Here is a 22,119-nt window from a genome sequence, read left to right as displayed (position 1 = left end):
TTGCACTACCTGGCTGTGTCTGCCTCTTACCAATTAACTATGTCCACACACACACATACATTCACTCAGACACACACACGCACACACACACACACACACATTCACTAAGACACACACACACACACATATGTTGGGTTTCCATGTGTTTAGTGGATATTGCACTGAATTACACTACTTTAATTTCCAGGAGGCTTAACTTACCACTAACATTAACTTCATTCTTGCTTTAAAACACTTAAACCTTAATTTTAATTATTTTTACACAATGTTGTGCCAGTTACTTTCAAAATGTAATACATTACAGATTACATGTTACTGTTATTTAATAGTAATTCCTTACCTTACAATATTACTGTCTCAGAATTGTAATGCATCACATAACTCCTTACTTTTGAGTAACATACAGACTCTCGTCATAAATGGGGCATGTGCAGTAGAACACCCCCCCCCCCCCCCCCCCCCCCCCAATTTGTCGAATAACAACCACCCACCAACCAAGAGATAGGAGACCTTTGGGGCACATTCATTTGCACTCTGAAGTACATGTGGATGGATAGCTCAGTAAGTAACACTACAGTCTGTGATGTTTGAATTCCAGCAGGAACGCTTGCATTTTTTTCAACATTTTACATGTTCAAACAGTTGATGTGGCGCAGAGGACAGCGGTAGATAAATCTGAAAATGATAAAGAATTCTAAGTAATCATAAAAACATGAGCTTACCTTGTCATTGCTGATCACATGGACCAAGTTAACTAGATTCTTGAAAGCAGGGTTAGGGTTGGTAATGAGCATACGTCAGTGTTGCCAGATGGGAAATGACAAATTATCGTAGCAGAAGCTTAAAATTATCGTGTTTTGAGGAAATGATCGTACATACCCGATTTGATGTTGATCAGGACCATCTGCCTCAGTAAAACATTACCACAGACTGTGTATAGTAGAGCTTATAATACAGATGACCTTTAAATAAACTAACAGCACTAATGGAAAAAAGCTGCCACTGGCAGAACAGCGCCCCCACCTGTGGGGTGTGCAGGATGAGCCACTGCACTGAACAGCCCAGAATACCAGTCAAATTTAACCATGGTCTTAATTATCATGTATCAAGGTCTTGTATCATCAGTATTTGGAGACTTAATCCATTAATCCACTTAAATGACTAAAATGCTTGATAACTGAAGAACTCACTGAAGAAAGCTGTTTTACAGTTTTATTATGTTCAAAACACACTTTCTAAATCAAAAATTTAAATCACCTGTTTGTATTTGCAAATAGTCATGTATTGAAAGGGTCAAATTATCGTACATTCTGGGATTTTTGGAATTATTGACACAGTACAGAAGGTGAAATTTTTGTACAAATACAGTAATTATCGTACATCTGACAACACTAGCATACATTCATGTCCCTAGTGTACTGTCTACTGCTGGGGCACTGCAACCAAATTTGGGCCCCCTGAAAAATAATCATGTTGGGCCCCTGCAACAAAAAACTCACTGGAAACAATCTTTTGGGGCGGGGGGGGGGGGGGGGGGTTGTGATGTTCAGAGCGGTGGGATAGTGAAAATCAAACTGAAAAAGCTTTATTTACCATTCCTCTAACTGTCCGGGCACACTCCACTGCTGTATGGGCCCTCAGGAATGCTGGACCCCATGAATTTGTCATGCGCCCCCCCCCCCCCCCCCCTTTTTTTTTTTCATTTGACCAATTAAATTATGGGAAAAAAGTGTGTTGTAACACAAGTGCTACTGAACATGTACTGAGTAAAATACTACCAAAAACTGATTTGTAATGCTTTACACTGCTGTGTTACAGCAAAAAGTAATCTGTTACTGTAATGCATTACTTTTGTAACATGTTACTCCCCACACTGTTTATACATCATGTTTCATTTGTTATACCGGTGTCATGTCCTCACATAATAAATACCTGGACCACACACAGTATGTAGATTCATATACAGTATATTTTATCTGTTTACCTACTAACATTAACTTTGACCTGTGTAAAAGTATGGAAATATTTTAACGTAAATACAGATTTCTGACCATCTAGTCATGACCTGTACTGTAATAGCAAGCGTTTTTTCAACCCTTGCTGCAGGGTAGGGGGCGGCATGGGTGGGGTTAGAGGGTGAACATTCCTCACTAATTGTATGTGTTTCCCCACCCTCCCCTCTTTGTGTGTGTAGTCTGGGTATTTATATCATTACGGGGACATAAATTTGTTTTGACAAGCACTTGTGAGGACTTGACTTAAGGGTTAGGAATATTGTGATTGCAGTAAAGCTGAAAGAAACAAACCTGAGTCAATGAAATTGCCTCTAAACACATAAAAAAAAAAACCATCGTGTTATTTCTGTGGGCTTCACAGTGTAGAACAGCTTGGAAAATTTCTGCAAAGAAGCCAACCTTTGACATGAAGGGTAGGAGCTAAGGTTCGCTGTGACATTACAGTAGAAATGAGGTCATGATCTTATCAGGAAATGTTGTTTTTTGTCAAGGCTGTTTCCAGCGTTAAAAAAATAATACAGCTTTTTTTTTTTTCTTTAAAAAAAAAAAAAAAAATCAAACCAAAGCCACTTTTTTTGTTTTGAGCTTCAAATAAGACACATGGCATTAGACTTATAGACATCAGATGTAAGAATGTGAATGATTTGACATGAGTAAAAGATTATTCCTATTTTTATTTGTTTGTTTAACCCATAAGGACCCAGTGGGACTTTTGTTGCAGTTCCCACATGAATTTTTTCTCTTTATTTAACCTTTCCTAAGTGATTTATCGCCATTTATTATAGTATTATCCTCTGAATTTTGCATTTTTCCAGTGAAAATCATGTATTTCTTATATTTAATTCACTGATCATGAAGATGTTCATAAAAGCTCAGAGTAAAGTCAAAGGTTATTGTATCAAAACAGAAAAAAATGAAGAAAAGATGACTTTTTCAGTAAAATATAGCATTAACTGGACATAAACCAAGTGTGTCCATCCACTGTCATGGATCAAACTCCATGGGTTTTACTGCTGAATCAATGCTGTAGAAGATGACAGTGTTTCCACGTTCACTATGGAGCCTCTGAACGTCCAAATGAGTCATATCTGATGACCATGAAAAGATGACAAACTGTATTTTACACCAATTATTTACATGTATTGATAGGATTATGGATCAACAGTTTAGATCAGTAGATGCTTATGGTCGACGGAGGATGTTTGGGTATTTATGGGAGATACTGTAGATATAGATAGATAGATAGATAGATAGATAGATAGATAGATAGATAGATAGATAGATAGATAGATAGATAGATAGATAGATAGATAGATAGATAGATAGATAGATAGATAGATAGATAGATAGATAGATAGATAGATAGATAGATAATTTATTCATCCCATAAGGAAATTTACAGGTTCCAGCAGTATCACAAACTTAAAAACAACAGTAGTAAAAACACAAGAGTAAAAAATACTTTAAATTCCACAAGGAGTCAGTGATGTAACGTATACCGGTATTATAAAAGATTTTACAACTGAAACATTTACATACACATTTTACTCTTAACTGTAAATAAGGTGAAGATAATGTCTTTCAAATTGAGTTTTTAAGGAAAAAGTAACAAAATATAAAATATGACAGAACCAACAATGAAACAGCAGTAACCACCAACAAGAAGTGAGTTCTAAAATTGAATCCAAAATTCAATTTCTCATATTTTTTTTTATATAAGCTGTTAAATGGAGCTTTTTCTCAGCTTACAAATAGGATCCTATCAGTTTGTAGTCATTTTCTGCTTCTAAAGTGTACCTGTTTAAATGGTCTCACAGGTGTGAAAAGCAAATCTTGCTAAATGATGTATTATTTATGATTCTCAGGTGTGAGACAAGAATAGTCAGCTACAGCAGAATCGCTGTGATCATATCCATTTTGATCAGCTAACTGTTTTTCCTTTGGTTATCTCAGAAAAATAACAGTCTGTGGCATTTTCAGTATTCTATGGATGACATTTGTCTGCAGGCAGGGAGTTTCCAGGTTTTGTGGTGATATATGAGCCGACTTCTCTCCCTTGTGTGACAAACCTATAAATGAGTCCCGGCTTAGCTCAAGGGGGAGTTTTCAGACTTACCTGGTGTTCACGATGGGACGTCTTCCTCAGCTTAAGTTTGTGTGTTTGTGTGTTTGTGTGTGGCGCTTGCACACTTTGGTGAGCAGCTGTTAGCAGAATCATGTCCAGTGTGTGTATTTTTGCAGGATCACTGGGTGTTATTTTTTTTTTGTCTCCCTGATGTAAAATGTGCCCCCAGGTAGAGTGTTCCTCCTGCATTCCTCACACATACACACACACACACACACACACACACACGTATATACATGGAACAACACGTTCAGGTATGTTCCACAAATGTTAACCAATCCGCTGGGACTGCAGACCTTACAGAGAAAAATAAGATGCTTTGGAGAGCATAAGTAAGAGGGAGGAGTGAAGCCACATGTATCCATGGCAACAGCCACAGTCCATAGTGTTTTTAGAAAAGTGTGTGATGATTGCAAAAAGGAAGGCAAATGGATTCCCAGTGGGGTTTACCTCTTTGTTGCCGTGGCCCCTTTTTGAGAAACCATTACTTCAAATGTGCATGTGTGTCGGCGCTTGAGTCGGTGTGTGTTTGTGTGTTTGTGTGTGTGTGTGTTTGTGGGGTGGGGGTGGGGGTGGATGATATTTTAAGAGTGTGTTTGTGATCTTCCTCAACACAGTGCCATCAATACTAATGCATTATCAGAGTACATGTGCCTGTGATCTTCCTCCTTCCACATCACGTATACCCAAACATTCCCAGATCAGTCAATACAGTTCCATTACACTGGTCGTGTAATTGTACCCACATACACACAACAAATACACAAACTCTATCCCCTGTCGGACTTAAATTAATGAGATTCAGAAGAATAAAGGCACTTTCACTTACAATAAACAGGGTGTGGTCTCAAATAGTAACAGTAGTCAAACTAGATCAAATACTAGACTTTAGAGCAAACATATTCCATGATTGTTAAAGGTTGAAGTTTTAGGATTAAATTTGTACAGTTTATATTGTAGTCGGTGTTGTTTGATGGCTTTAAAGCAGTGGTTCCCAAACTTTTTTGGCTTATGACTAGGGATGGGAATCGAAAATCAATTCTTTTTTGAGAACCGTTTCCCAGTAGCTTGATTCCTTGGAATTCTTTGCCTGCCTGCTTAACGATTTTGCTTATTGATTCCGCCTTTGTTGTGCATGCACAATGACGTCACACGCATTGTTTTGGTCAGAACGTAGCCAACATGGCGTTGAGGCAGAAACGGTCTAAACAGATGACACCAGGTCCACTTACTTGGAACACGTGCAAAGCTTCCATGTCTTCAAAAGGGTGGAATCCTTCCAATATCCTCAAACATTTGTCCACAGCAAGTGAATCATTTACAGGAATGTCATGTATTTGATACTCTACTTAGTGGCGCTTGTGAATGTAGCGGCAGAGTGAACGCCAGTTCCGGTGTGGGCAACAACGTGGTAACTCCTCAAATACAAGTTTCCGAAGGTAAGAAGGGAAAGGAAATGAGGTGCACAACAACGAGAGACAAGCCGAGCCCAGTCGAACCAGTTCCACGTAGTAGAAATGCGGTAATAGAGGAATTAGTAAAGAGTCTTTAGTTTCACTTTCACTGCGCCCCCCCAACCGGGCCCAGCGTCATCTGTTATTATTTGTACATAGTGTATATGCTATATTTTTTGTGCAGAGATGGAAATATTAAAGACAGTTAATGCAAACACACCCGTTTGTACTCTTTTATTCCTTCACTCAATGAGAATCGATAAGGAATCGGATCGATAAGCAATATCAATAATGGAATTGGAATTGTTAAATTCTTAACGAGTCCCATCCCTACTTATGACCCCATTTTAACATCACAAATTTCTGGTGACCCCAGACATTCAAAACGGAGACATTTTTCTCTTAGAGACATCTTAGCGGGGTCAGGCAGGCAAAGAAATCTTTCCATTCTCTGTTCCGTCTGGTTTTCTGACTGCGACTGTGTCTGGGCGGGTTGAAGCGTAGTAACACATGCGGTCACATGATTGGGTCAGTCAAGACATGTATGGAAGCAAATCCGTGTCATCAGATTTTGAATTATAAAAGAAGATTTGTAGCTGAAGAAAAGTTTTGAACACACGTTAAAAAAAAAAGAGGTTGTAAAAATAATTTGTGCAAGTGTAGACCATATTTGTATCATTGGGAATGTTTTGTTCACATGTATAACTAAATCTGATGGAGGCACAACTCTGCCACCCTCAGGTGCAATGCTGAAGTTACGAGTTTCAAAAGTGAAGTTACGAATTACGAAACTGAAGTTACGAGTTACGAAACGGAAGTTATGAACCTGAAGTTACAAGTTACAAAACTGAAGTTACGAGTTACGAAACTGAAGTTACAGATCACCAAATACAAGTTACGAATTACGAATTTTGGCCTTGTTCTGATGTCCGAGCGAATAACCAATCAGAGCGTTATTCACTGACCTGCCAATCAACATTACCCCACCTATATGCAAATTTCCACCCAATCAAATAGTAGCGGCAAATTTCCTGCACACACTCGAAAATCAAATAGAAACTCGGCGGCACTAAGGTACCAAGAAAAAGGGGGCGTTCCCGTGTATCGCGTATTTTAAAAAGAGGGCTCGAAGTCGTCCATTCGATCCCCTCAGTTCAACAAGTACGACACCAACACTATAACCATTAGCCGAGGACAAAATTTAGACCCTAATAACAACATCATCTAGGCTTATTATTGATGCATCACAGCCTCTTTGGTTATATGATTTCCTTTATATTTCTCATCACAATCTTACGGAGCCCGGGAAGGGACGTGAAGAAAAAAACAAAAAGTATTGTGTTATAACGCAATACTTTTGCATTACAACACAATCATATGAACAAAACATTCCCAATGATACAAATATGGTCTACACTTGCACAAATTATTTTTACAACCTCTTTTTTTTTTACGTGTGTTCAAAACTTTTCTTCAGCTACAAATCTTTTATAATTCAAAATCTGACGACACGGATTTGCTTCCATAGATATGCCCTCTCAGACATTATATCCTGCATTTTATTTGAACTTGATTTTTATGAGGAAAAGTATGCGGTGTTTTAATTATAATGAAATATATATTGAATCATTAAAAACAAATATTAGTAATTTTTTTTTTTTTTAATCAATTGCTAAGAATTGCAGGTGACCCCACGTGAGGTCGTGACCCCAAGGTTGAAAAACACAGCGCTAAACCTGGTCATAAACCTAAGTGCTTCACATAGACTGATGTAAGCGAACGAGCAAACAAAAAAAAGTTGCTAGCTCAGAAATGGTGTCAGCTAAAATTAGCACACAAAAGTTTGCACAAGCACAGAATCATGCACACAGTTTAGATATCCAAACCTTAAGATTTCGATGTATTCTTAGTTTTGCGTCATGGTAACTTTATAGGAACAGGCTCAAATGGTCATAAATGTTCAAATGATTTCTTCTCTTTTAGCTCCAGCTGTAGTTGCACATGCAGCTGTATGTTGTGTATTTATGTTGCACAATGAAGCTGTAGTATAAGTGTATAACAGCATACAATATTCCAATTACTGTGTCTCCACTTGTTGCACTGCAGTGACCTGTACTGCATTTACTGAACAGACTGTGTCCACCAAAGCACACATGCTCATTACAATTCACAACAATTTTCCAATATGAATGCATTATACTTCCTCCAGCCCGACCTCATTTGTGTCTCTTTCAAACATCCTCCCCCCCCACCCCACCCCCCACACACACACACACACCTACACACACACACACACACACACACACACACACACACACACACACACGTACCCAGTGTTAGTATGCATAATTAACAGTAAGATAAAAAGAAATAGATAAAGAAATAAAGAAAAGAAACAGGCTGAGCACAGGAGGACCATAAAGCAAAAGAGAGGAGGCGCCATCACAGGGAGCGACCTGCACTGGCGCTCAAGTTCTCCTCAGGTTCTTCTCAGGTTCTCCTCAAGTTCTCCTCAGGTTTTCCTCAAGTTCTCCTCAGGTTCTCCTCAGGTTCTTTTCAGGTTCTCCTCAAGTTCTCCTCAGGTTCTTTTCAGGTTCTCCTCAAGTTCTTCTCAGGTTCTCCTCAGGTTCTCCTTAAGTTCTCCTCAGGTTCGTCTCAAGTTCTCCTCAGGTTCTCCTCAACTTCTCCTCAGATTCTCCTCAAGTTCTCCTCAGGTTATTCTCAAGTTCTCCTCAGGTTCTCCTCAGGCTCTCCTCAATTTCTCCTCAGGTTCTTCTCAGGTTCTCCTCATGTTCCCCTCAAGTTCTTCTCAGGTTATCCTCAGGTTCTCCTCAAGTTCTCCTCGGGTTCTTCTCAGGTTCTCCTCAGGTTCTCCTCAAGTTCTTCTTAGGTTCTTCTCAGGTTCTCCTCAAGTTCTCCTCAGGTTCTCCATTGGTTCTTCTCAGGTTCTCCTCAAGTTCTCCTCAGGTTCTCCTCAAGTTCCCCTCAGGTTCTCCTCAGGTTCTCCTCAAGTTCTCCTCAGGTTATTCTCAGGTTCTCCTCAAGTTCTCCTCAGGTTCTCCTCAGGTTCTTTTCAGGTTCTCCTCAAGTTCTCCTCAGGTTCTTCCCAGGTTCTCCTCAGGCTCTCCTCAATTTCTCCTCAGGTTCTCCTCAGGTTCACCTCAATTTCTCCTCAGGTTCTTCTCAGGTTCTCCTCAAGTTCTCCTCAGGTTCTCCTCAAGTTCTTCTTAGGTTCTTCTCAGGTTCTCCTCAGGGTCTCCTTAAGTTCTCCTCAGGTTCTTCTCAGGTTCTCCTCAAGTTCTTCTTAGGTTCTTCTCAGATTCTCCTCAAGTTCTCCTCAGGTTCTCCTCGGGTTCTTCTCAAGTTCTCCTCAGGTTCTCCTCAAGTTCTTCTTAGGTTCTTCTCAGGTTCTCCTCAGGGTCTCCTTAAGTTCTCCTCGGGTTCTTCTCAGGTTCTCCTCAAGTTCTTCTTAGGTTCTTCTCAGATTCTCCTCAAGTTCTCCTCAGGTTATTCTCAGGTTCTCCTCAGGTTCTTTTCAAGTTCTCCTCAAGTTCTCCTCAGGTTCTCCTCAAGTTCTCCTCAGATTCTTCTCAGGTTCTCCTCAGGGTCTCCTTAAGTTCTCCTCGGGTTCTTCTCAGGTTCTCCTCAAGTTCTTCTTAGGTTCTTCTCAGATTCTCCTCAAGTTCTCCTCAGGTTATTCTCAAGTTCTCCTCAGGTTCTTTTCAAGTTCTCCTCAAGTTCTCCTCAGGTTCTCCTCAAGTTCTCCTCAGATTCTTCTCAGGTTCTCCTCAGGTTCTCCTCAGGTTATTCTCAAGTTCTCCTCAGGTTCTCCTCAAGTTCCCCTCAGGTTCTCCTCGGGTTCTTCTCAGGTTCTCCTCAGGTTCTCCTCAAGTTTTTTCCCAGGTTCTCCTCAGGTTCTCCTCAAGTTCTTCTCAGGTTCTCCTCAGGTTCTCCTTAAGTTCTCCTCAGGTTCGTCTCAAGTTCTCCTCAGGTTCTCCTCAGGTTCACCTCAAGTTCTCCTCAGATTCTTCTCAGGTTCTCCTCAGGTTATTCTCAAGTTCTCCTCAGGTTCTCCTCAAGTTCTCCTCAATTTCTCCTCAGGTTCTCCTCAATTTCTCCTCAGGTTCTCCTCAGGTTCCCCTCAAGTTCTCCTCAGGTTCTCCTCAGGTTCTCCTCAAGTTCTTCTTAGGTTCTTCTCAGGTTCTCCTCAGGTTCTCCTCAGGGTCTCCTCAATTTCTTCTCAGGTTCTCCTTAGGTTCTCCTCAAATTCTCCTCAGGTTCTTCTCAGATTCTCCTCAGGTCCTCCTCAAGTTCTCCTCAGGTTCTTCTCAGGTTCTCCTCAGGTTCTCCTCAAGGGCATAATGCTGAAAAGCTGCCTCACCGTGAGTCTTCGTGTTAGCTTTTGGAACAGTTCTCAGGCCAGTGCCAGAGGAGCTCAGGCTGCACCAGGGTTCAGACGGTAAAAGCAAGTCTACAAGATAAGAAGGAGCAAGACCATTAAGACATTTAAAAACCATTCAAAGGACCTTCAAATCATTTCTGAAATACACAGGGAGCCAATGCCGTGGTTTTCAAACTGCTGTAATGTGAGCCCGCCTTCTGGTCTTCGTCAGCACTGGAGCAGCTGAGTTCTGGAGAAGTTGGAGTTGTGAAGTTCTATCTTTGGGAAGACCAGAAAGCAGTTTTTATGGTGGATCTAATGTGTGGGATAAAAGTGAGCTCAGAGTCAAAGATAACACCCAGGTTTTTTATTTGTTTTGATGGTTAAAGGAACACGCTTGTAGTTTTGGTCAGTGTTTCTCTGTCGTAGCCTCAGGACCGACAACTAAAAATTCAGTTTTGCCCTGGTTGAGCTGTAAGAAGCTTTCTACCATCCAGGTTTTAATAGCTAAAATACACTTAAAAAGGGCATCTCTCTCTCTCTCTCTCTCTCTCTCTCTTTCTCTCCCTATATACATATATATATATATATATATATATATATATATATATACATATATATATATGTATATATATACACACTAGGCCTGTAATGGTACGCGTACTGAACCAAACCGTTTCGGTACCCACCTGTTCGTTTCGGTACACAGCTGTACCGAAACAACACAGTATGATGAGAAAAAGAAAAAGGAATGAAAGACGTCGTTCAACACGGAACTTTAAATCTGCGCAATTTTCACACGGACTTAATAAAGGAGCACACATTGAATATGAAATAGCAGTTGATATAAGGTTAAAAAAACAACAAATATGATGTGAACCTGGAAGGAAGAGACTGAAGACCCTCCACCATCATTACAGTCCAGTTTGGATCAGTTCAGGTTCAGGTGAAAGACAACAACGAGGAAAGAGACGTTAATAAGACAGACGTTGTTTGGCCCCTAGGAACTACGGTAGTTCTAAAACACTTACACTAGCTCTGTCTGTCTGTCTGTCTGTCAGTTTGTCTGTCTATCACACACGCTGTATAATAGAGGAATAAATAGAACGTTGAAAGTATGTAAAGTTTCACTTTCGTTTCACGACAGCATTCGTTACATTAGTTATGGACCGCACCCCCAGGTATATAATTGCGTGCCCCCCCATGCCCCGGCTCCGAAAAAAAAAAAAAAAAATCCCCCGTGCACACAGGCACACACAAATACACACAGTGTCCTAAACAGTTTGTTCTCTGTCCTAAAATAAATAATTTGGTTCATTGTGTTGTCAAAGTTTCCCTTCAGTTTGTTTCAACAGAATACCAGTTTACCCTCTTGTTAATGTTGCACTTCACGTGGATTTTTTGTGTTATTTTTATTCAGAATGAAAACTGACAGAACTGTGATTAGATTTTTCTTGTTTGTTCAAAACTACCTTTCTGGGAAAAGTGCAATACTAATGTTTAAAATACATTTAGTAAATTTAATAATTTATTTTATTTTCAATTTCATTTGTAGCAGCAGAATTATATTATTCCTGTTTTTCTATATTCTATTGTCTCCAAAAATTGGGGGAAAAATGTTTTAAAAATTCATAAATGCATTAATAGGCATTTTGGTTTTCTTTCTTCCCATATCGAACCGAAAAAAAAACGAACCGTGGCTTTGAAAACCGAAAACGTACCAAACCGAAAATTTTGTTTACTGTTACAAGCCTAATACACACACATACCTACGCATGCATACACACACACACACACACACACACACACACACACACACACAGAAGGAGGTTGTGTGCATCAGGGTTGGATTTGCAGGGAGTGAGTGAAGTCACCACTTGTCTGTAATGCTAACAATGGAGGGAGTGGGAGAAAAGCAAAGTAACAGTGGGTGAGGGTTTGGTGTGCCGGTGAGTGGGTGGTTTTGAGGGTGGTAGCCATAATATTCATTATCCCATCAGCTTCTGACTTATCATCACCTATTCACACACTCTCATGAACACATGTATTAACAAAACATGGTTTTTAATCACTTATGCCTTCATTCTCACACACCACATCCCACACACACACGCAAAAACACACATGCACGCTCGTGGCTCTCAGTATGCTCTTGTAGCTATTAGGCTAGTCTCATTAAAGCTCTTCAGACTAATTATCTCCCCTGATGAGCCACAGGTCTCAATGGGATGACGGAGAGGGAGTGGGCATGATTGACTTGGCCCGTGCTTTTCTCAGTGAACCATTAGGCTTGTGAATTGAAACCCACAAATGTACAGTGTATTTGCACGCACACAGATATTCCCACATGCACATATTTGTGTTAAATGTAAGTAAGTCAGCTTCCTGTGTTCATTTCCATCTCATAGAAAAGACCAGTCAGAAAAAAAAAAAAAAAAAAGTCAGGGTGTGATTGTGTGTGTGCACTTTCTCTCTTTGTGAATGTGCATTAGAGTGTTATGTTCGCCACTTTTCCTCTCTCATGAGCCAGGTGCCACATGGGAATGTGGGGAATGCAAGCCTGCAATGAGTGATGGTGACAGTACGCCGGAGAAACAGAGCGATGGAGGAATATGAAGGGAGGGAGGGAGGGAGATGCCTCACATTTACTCTACAGATATTGTACCAACCACTGATAAGCACTGTCACACCCAAGCAAAAAAAAAAAATTCCCCCTATGGATCATCATTCATTTTAATTCCCTCATTTATCAGTTTTTGCCATGGTGTTTGGGCAATTGAGGCTGATATTTGTTTTCAGTGTGGGCTGTGTATGCATGCCTAAGTAATGGAAGCCAGAAAAGAGAGGAGGAGAAAGGGAGGATATTGAGAAGTTGGTAAATAATTTACAGTATGTTAGAGACGGGGAGAGACTTGGAAAGGGCAGGGCCAGGAGTCAGGAAGTTAAACTGCGATAGTCGGGTTCACAATCCATCCAACGTATAGTCGTATTGTTGGAAGAAATGAAACTGCAAAAATGCAAAGAGCGTGGGAGTCAGAGTTGTGCTAAGGATTTATTCTGCGGTAGAAATATCCTTCTGACCACCAAGGCCATCTTATCTTTACAACTTCTGATTACGTTAGTCCATTAAATCCTGAATGGAAGCTTTGGAATGTGAATCTGACCTGAGAGGAAAGTATCATTGTTCTGAAGTACTCTGCCCCCAGACCTTAAGCTCACAGAACCCATGCAGGAAATGCCTGGATATTGTGCTGTAAAAAGTGATTCTACAACACTATGACCTGATACAAAACATTTGTCATTCATAAAAATAAAAAGTCAACATTTGAAAGCCTCTTAGACACTATAATATCTCATCTCAGACCTCTTTTTCAAAGATTTTTTCAAGGATAATTTTATATTTCAAGACTCTCTTTCTGAAGCGATTCTAAAGTAACTGACAGGAGGCTATAAATCCCCAACTACACACTGTGCATAAATTGATACAGATAAACCAAATATGAGGCTTCAGGTGTCCAAGCAATAAGACTGTATTTACTATCCTCCACTTTTACAGAATTCTGACTGTGGAATTTGTACTTTGTGTTTCCCAGGATAAAGCTTTAGCAGAGGAACAATAACACACGGAAATAATTTCATCCTAAAATAGAAAGCATAACAATTGCTTTGAGACACTTAAAAAACATGAAGCTACCCTATACTGAATGACTTTAGCTCACTGTGTTTGAAGAGGAAATGAAAGGTTGTTTATCACCTCGAAATTACAGAGAAGAAATGGCCTGTGTTGTTTGCACAGGTACATGAGATAGTTAATGCCAGACCCTGGAGAATTAAGATGGAAATGATCAGGGATATGAAATAGAGGGCGAGATGAAGTGAGAGAAGCCACATATTAGTGATTAGCGATGTAGTCATTTATTCCGAACATGCAATGAAATTTAACATATATGTGAACAAACAAAACATACATAATAATACAAATGTCAACAATCATAACTAGGGGTGTGAGAAAATAAATATTGGTTCTGCAATATTTCACAATACTGTATCGATATTAAAAAGTACTGTAATGATATTTTTAGGTATTTATTCAAATGCAGATATTGTGGAGGTTCATTTTTGTTTTTTGTTTATATTTTATTTATTATTATTATCTCCACCAAGGAGGTTATGTTTTTGTCGGCGTTGGTTTGTCTGTTTGTCTGTTTGTGTGCAAGATAACTCAAAAAGTTATGGACAGATTTGGATGAAAATTTAAGGAAATGTTGATACTGGCACAAGGAACAAATGATTACATTTTGGTGGTGATTGGGGGGGAGGCACTAATCTGCCTTGGCGGAGGTCTACGCTGTCTTTTCTAGAAAAGCACTCATAGAGCACAGACCCCCACCAAGGCAGATCAGTGGGCCCCTGTGATCCCCCAACCCCCCCTGATCACCACCAAAATTTAATCATTTGTTCCTTGTGCCAGTGTGAGGGAGCTGTAGTGACCCCACCACCACCACCCCACTAACCAGGTGTATCCCATCCACCTCACACCCATTTAGTTTAATCATTTAGTACTTGTATTTATCCTTGCACCTATTTAGTTTAATTATTCAGTATTGGTATTTAATCCTTTAATTTACTGATGACCACTTTTTGTGTTGACATCTAAGACGGTACCTATTTAGTTTGTCTTCACTTGAAGTTGGCTCATTTTGTTTTCTCTCTCTCCTTTTGAGGTCAGCAGGTGGGGCACTCACATGGATGTACGCCCATGTGAGTGCAAGCAGGTGTAAAAGATCTGCCTGATCAGTCCAGATCATTCACCACCAGAGTCTCTCCAGGTGCAGACGATCGACCTGATCAGGCCAGACCATGGAGCCCAAAGGGAGGGGAGGTGTAGCAGGGAAGGACAGGATTAAAGTTATCACAAGGGGTACATTTTTTTTTTAGAGATAATACATTAATTTAAATATTAAGGTTGATATTTAGGTTTGTGTTTGTAGAGGGGGTTAAGTGAGGTGGATGTTTGTTTCAGACTTGTAAACTAGTCCGTATTGGATTCACCTGTGGATGAGGGGGTGGTGGAGTGGGCCAGGCCTATCTATTTAAAGGGGGTCTACAGACTTGTAAATGTTCTTTTTTTTTTTTTTTTTCCTTTTTCTTCTTTCTTTCCCCCTGATGCCTGTGAAGGGGGAAGATGCTGCTGTATTTTTGTTGGTGCATAAAAAAAAAAAAAAAGTTAAGTATTTTTCCAACTCCTAATGGCTTTTGTTTGACTCGGGCGCTGTGGCTTCCCTGGTTAAAGGAAGAAGACCAACAAATCTTACATTTTGGTGTCAGGAGTGGGATCGTTGCAGTTAGCCTGAGCATGAATCAACAAAGAAATGCCACCTAAAGCACCCAAGGTCCAGAAGGTGGCTGAAACCCCGGAGGAGGACACTCAGGTGGAGGGGGCTACAGGGGGAGTGCCAGTTGTTGAAGAGCTCAAAGAAGAGTCACCAGGGGGCGCCAGCATGAGCACCATTATGGGTACGCTTCAGCAATGTTTGAAGTTCCAATCAGATCTGAATGAACGTTGGAGCAGAGAGAGAGTGAGGTAAGAAGAGCAATGGTGACAAATGCAGGTGCAGGTGGACTGACTCAGAGGTGGCCGTGAGACCCTGGCCCAGGGTGGAAACCAACCTGGGCCCAGTTCCCCTCCATGGCAACTGGAAGAACCAGTTCCAGTGTCCCCCAGGGGGAGGGACACTACAAGAGGCTCAGCACATTCAGCAATTCCCAGATTAGAGGATGGGGATGATATAGAACAATACCTCACCACATTTGAACAACTGGCCACTGCCTACCACTGGCCAAAGATGGACTGGGCGGTGAGGCTGGTCCCATATCTGAATGGTAAGGCCTGTGCAGCATATATGGCCATGGCTGTTGAAGACTCTTGTTGTTATAAATGCGTGAAAGAAGCAATTTTGATGAAATATGAGATCAATGAAGAGGTATACCGCCAACGGTTTCGGGAGCCGGACCAGCAGCTGGGAGAGACTCCGCGGAAGTTCTACAACTGCCTAAAAGACTTTTACCTGAAATGGATGCAGCCAGAGACGAAGGAGCAAGTGGGGGAAGTCCTCATTCTAGAGCAGTTTTACCGCTCACTGTCCCCAGAGCTGAGAGTGTGGGTTAAGGAGCGAAACCCATCATCGGGACGTGAAGCAGCAGAGATGGTGGAGAACTTCTTGTCGGCTAGACGGGGACCAAAGACCTTCAGGTTTGAGCCCCCCTCCAGGAGCAGTGCATCAGGGGGTAAGTCTGTGGGTTCTGGTGTAGGTGGTGGTCCGGGTCAGGTGGGAGGAATTACTAAGGCTGGGACAGAAAGGGTAGGGCTTAAGCAAAGTAATTCTTCTGCCAAGGTGCTTGTGTGTTATTCTTGTGGCCAGGAGGGGCACATAAAGCCACATTGTCCAGATAGGAAAGCAAAATCTGCTTATTTTTGTACTGTACCCCGACCAGGAAGGGAAGATGTGCAGGGTCAAGGCAGGAGACAGGTTACTGAGGTCAAAGTTAATGGGGAGCCAGCCTTAGCTTTGTTAGACACGGGTAGTGAACAGACCCCTCAGTTTTGAAGGGGCAGGGCCAGTTTGTGGGTCCAGGCCTTGACATCTCTTGTGTGCATGGAGATAATCAGATTTACCCAACCACCATAGTTTATGTGGAAGTGGCAGGTCAAATGTTCCTGTTAACAGTTGGGGTGGTAGAAAATCTTGCTCATCAGGTGATTTTGGGTGAGGATATCCCAATTTTGCAAGACCTTGTTCAAACATATACGCCTGTTTATGTGGTGACCAGATCACAGAGCAGCTCACAGAGGAAGACATATTTAGACAGTACAGATGGAAGAGCAGAGCTAGTGGAGGAGTTTCCACGTCCAAAAAGGCTGTTAATGTAGATAGAAATTCAAAGTGCGACTTACCATTTTTTGATTGTGACATACCTTTTGTGGGCCCCTTAAAAATGCGCAAGAGTAGGCGCCAAGGAGACAAGAGAAGATGTCAGGTACAGTCAGAAAGTTGTCAAAATGTTTCTCAAAGCCAGAGGTTTCTGATGATAATTACCTGTGGATTTTTCACATTATTTCCTGAAATTTTCATCCAAATCTGGGGCACTGATCTGCCTTGGCGGAGGTCTGCGCTCTCCGAGTGCTTCTAGTTTAACACTCTTTTATTAAATAATCTTAGTATCTTTGTTGGGATTGCACAAAAATGTTAGTTATGAACTAATAGAATATGAACATTTGAACAAAATCTTAAACTGTAATGTCCATAAAACATAATTTAAGTTTTAAACACAGAAAAGTTTTGTGATATAGCGCTAGATCCTGTTCTGATCAAATAAAAATGTGTTTAGTATTTCTGGTGTAATTCAATTCTTCAAGGAAATAATCATTTAAAAAAAATAAGAAACAAACAAAAAATTGCCTTTTTAACAGTATCATGATATATTGTGATATATCGTATCATGATCCTAGTATTGTGATTTGTATCGTATCGCCAGATTCTTGCCAATACACACCCCTAATCATAACAATCTTAGAAGAACAGCACAATACGCCATCTACACGCCCGAAAAGGGGTGGGAAGAAGTGCAACTCATTTAATCCCACCCCCTCTTCCTAAAATATTATTAATAATATATATATATATATATATATATATACATACATACGAGGGCTGTTCAATAAGTTCATGGCCTTACCCAGAACAGAACAACACAGACTGATAATTTATATTTTATTTTTCAACATAATCTCCATTTACAGCAATGCACTTGGTCCATCGATGTTCAAGCATCACTATCCCATCACGAAAGAATGTAACATCCTGTATTATAACAACCAGTATTTCTGGGTGAGGCCATGAACTTATTGAACAGCCCTCGCATATCCCTCTTCGTTTTCTGTTACTCTTTTATATTTCTATATCTATTCACACACACACTCATTCATCCATATACACATACATATGTTTATACATATACCCGCAACATACAAGTACACACTGCAAATCGTTTGGGACTGAAAAGACAGAAAATGTATTTTGGGGAAATCCTGTAGAATTTTGGGATGGATGTCCTGGGTATTCTCCCTGAGGGAATAAGCGGAGAATCTATTGTGTCTTTATGCAAAAGCCAGTAATTACTGACAGTAGCTATTACATTAAATTGGTTTTTACTAAATCCCCCCAAATTATAAACAATGACCATTCAAGTTGAAAGGAAAATACAAACACAAGCAGTTGCTCTAAAAACCCCACACCAATTAATATCACACTGATTTCTAAAATGACATCCCCGTTAACAAAGTCAGGCCCTCAGTTTGCTTTCTGCCTCCCGCTGAGGGGGGAGGAGAGGGGTGGAGGGGGTGAGGAAAAAGACAGAAATGTTGAGAACAGATGGCAGAGTGGCCTCTATGTTCGACTGCCTGGGTGATTATAGACACAGCTGTCAGTCATTTGCATGTGTGTGTGTGCACATGTGTGTACATATGTGTGCTGTGTCTGGTTTGTGTGTCATGTATGTGTGTGTGTGTGTGTACCATCTCCCAAACCCCTTCATGTGTTTCTCAGTTTCTTTGACACATTCTGTCATGGTAATGTTACACTAGATCCAAGGGTTTATTGCTATTAAAAAAAATAAAAATGTTGTGGTTGCAGTGGTGTCAGAGCAGAACACAGATCTCAAATCAGATTCACACAAAGAACACAACATTCATGTCACTTGCCTACTCCATTATGAGTCTGCTTTCTATTCTCTCTCTCTCTCTCTCTCTCTTTGGATGATGGAGGGAATTTTCTATGACTTGGTGTTATCCCCATCTAGTGGTGGTTTATGTTATAAGTGCATATCTGTAGACACACCTTAATATTGGTCTTATTTTGTAGCATCTGAAGTGATATCTTTGAATATTGTTCCGTATTGGCAGATAATATTAGAGCCACACTGATAAGAAATCAGATATTTTGAGAGTCATGTGAAATTTTATCTCTTATAACGTCTTGTAATGTATCTGTTCATTTCTATTTCACATTACAAATTCATTCCTAACCTTTACTTAAACTTGGAGATATACTGAAGATGCAACCTCATTGACAATATAGCAGAACAAAACATCTGAAACATACAATGGACGTATCAGAAATACCAAAAAGTAACACAGACAAATTAAAAACAGAGAAGTCTCCGTAAAAACAGGAGCGGCTGGAGGTAAAATAAGATGGAATTATGGATTTAAAACACAAAATTTTTGAAACATACGATGCACATATCACAAGAAACTACAGAAATACAAATACAAACATCTGCAGCTGACCTGAAAAAATATAATTTTTTACTAAAATCACATTAAGCAAATGACTTTATTCACACAAAACTACTGTTCTTTCATCCCACTCTTTTGTAATATTACACTAAATACTGTTTGATTCAAGCATAAACATTTCAGTGATTTTTTTTTTTTTTTTTTTTTTTTTTTTTTTTTTTTTTTTTTTTGAAATGACAGATACCTTATATAGCAACTTTCCAAATAAAATCACACATCTTTATTCAAGGAATATTATTTTATAAAACCTCATCTTTGGATGTGTGTTTCAGTATAATATCAGATAATTTCCTATATTTAGCTTTAATTATATAATCAAGACACCATCAGTCATGAGACTGAGGTTTATGTGTGTGGAAAGACTACGTATTTGTGGCACATCCCTGTGCTGTCAGTGTCGGCAGCATTGTGTGAAATCATGATCTCATTTTGAAAAGATCAGAGCTAATTAGCAGCAGTTACCAGCCAGCTGTGGAAATTGTTTACTGAGGCAAATGAGGAAAAAGGAAGAATCATCAAGTAAAGGGTGCACTAAAAGTCATGAATAAAACATGCAGCATGACATTCTTTTTTTGTTATTCTTATCTACATACAGTTTGCATACAGATTTTCCTGCCTGATTTTTTTTTTTTGAAAGACTAAAATTTGCATAAGAGGCATATGTTAATTCTTATAAATAAATATGCCACTTATAAATATTTATGTAAATTAACCTTACCAAGAGGGGAAAAAAAAAAAAAATCAATAGCTTTGTTCCAGGATCTGTTGACTCAGAGTTCATGTTAAAACTTTTTCTAAAACTCTGAACCTACAGACAGTGTTTACATCATATTGTGGGTGTGAATGAGTCTCTGCAGGCATGGTAGTGGGTTTCTGGCAGGGGGGTGTACGTAGCGGTCCATCATGTTGTTGATCCAGTCCTTGTACGGCACAGCTTGCTGTATACACTAGGGTCAGCTGGGTTACGGCAGCCATGGTTGAACCACTGCACACCCTGCAGTTGGCCGTCACACACCATCACACTGGAACCATCAGTCTGGACAGCGAGGAGGGAATGGGACACAGGTATTATATGATAATGCACAACCTCATAAATATAATTACACACAACTATATTTTGGCACCACTTATTACATATTATGTATGTTTAATTATCATATTAATAATACACTGTCAACTACATATTGTATACATTGCTGTGATAGTGTATGTATGTGTGTCTATCTATCTCTCTCTATCTCTCTCTCTATCTCTCTCTCTATCTCTCTCTCTATCTCTCTCTATATCTCTCTCTCTATCTCTATCTATCTCTCTCTATCTCTCTATCTATCTCTCTATCTGCATACATACACACACACATACATACAGGGTGGGGAAGCAAAATTTACAATGAACATTTATTTGTTTTTTTCTCAGCAGGCACTACGTCAGTTGTTTTGAAACCAAACATATAGTGATGTCATAATCAGACCTAACTCTATTAGTCCATAACCTTTTCAGAAACTTTGGCCCATATGAGTAATCAGGAAAGCAAACGTCAAAGAGTGTGTGATTTGCTGAATGCACTCGTCACACCAAAGGAGATTTCAAAAATAGTTGGAGTGTCCATAAAGACTGTTTATAATGTAAAGAAGAGAATGACTATGAGCAAAACTATTACGAGAAAGTCTGGAAGATACTATTAAAGAAGAATGGGAGAAGTTGTCACCTGAATATTTGAGGAACACTTGCGCAAGTTTCAGGAAGCGTGTGAAGGTAGTTATTGAGAAAGAAGGAGGACAGCATAGAATAAAACATTTTCTATTATGTAAATTTCTTGTGGCAAATAAATTCTCATGACTTTCAATAAACTAATTGGTCATACACTGTCTTTCAATCCCTGCCTCAAAATATTGTAAATTTTGCTTCCCCACCGTGTGTGTGTGTATGTGTGTGTGTATATATGTGTATGTGTATGTGTGTGTGTGTATATATATATATATATATATATATATATATATATATATATATATATATATATATATCTATATATATATATATATATATATATTTATAAATAAAATGTGTGTGTATATGTATGTGTGTGTGTATATATATATATATATATATATATATGTAATTTTTTTTTCCCAATTTCTGTTATACTGATAATTTCTTTCCTGCTACTTTTTATTCTACTTGAATGGAATGACTGTAACACCCAATAACTTCCCTGTGGGATTAAGTATTCTGATACTGATTCTGATTCTAAATGGACATACAGGTTAGGGTCAGGGTTAGGATGAAGGGATAGGAAAGGAGAAAGATGACAGAAAAAGACATGCTCATGTGGTGTCTTCATCCTTACCAAACAGTTGTCAGTGTTTGCTTGACCAGCACACACCATGTAGTAACTCCAGTACAGATACTCAGGGAAGGTGTTCATACAGGTCTGGTCGTCCACAATGGGCACCGTTATGCATTTCATCTGTCCATTATACCCAGCTGTTTCAAAGAAGAACAGTTGGAATACATATGCCTTGAGAAATCAATCCCCTGATTTGTTCTTTTACATAGATTTTCTATCTTTGACTTATATCCCTTTTTTTTTTTTTGCATTCCTCTTCTTACACTGGTTTGTGAGGACCAAACCTTGAGTAAATATTATTTTCAAGGTCTACCTCTTTTAATTTGTCTCAATCACTGACGGGGGATTTTGACAGGCAATTACAAAGTCCTCCGATTAAAGCAAAGGATTCTTAGCATTTGTTTTACTTTTTTTTTTCTTCCGCTTCTTCTTCTTCTTC

The sequence above is a fragment of the Sphaeramia orbicularis genome, chromosome 16 (assembly GCF_902148855.1).
Source record: "Sphaeramia orbicularis chromosome 16, fSphaOr1.1, whole genome shotgun sequence".
Classification (NCBI taxonomy): Eukaryota; Metazoa; Chordata; class Actinopteri; order Kurtiformes; family Apogonidae; genus Sphaeramia; species Sphaeramia orbicularis.
Note: the sequence above shows the minus strand (reverse complement) of the source record.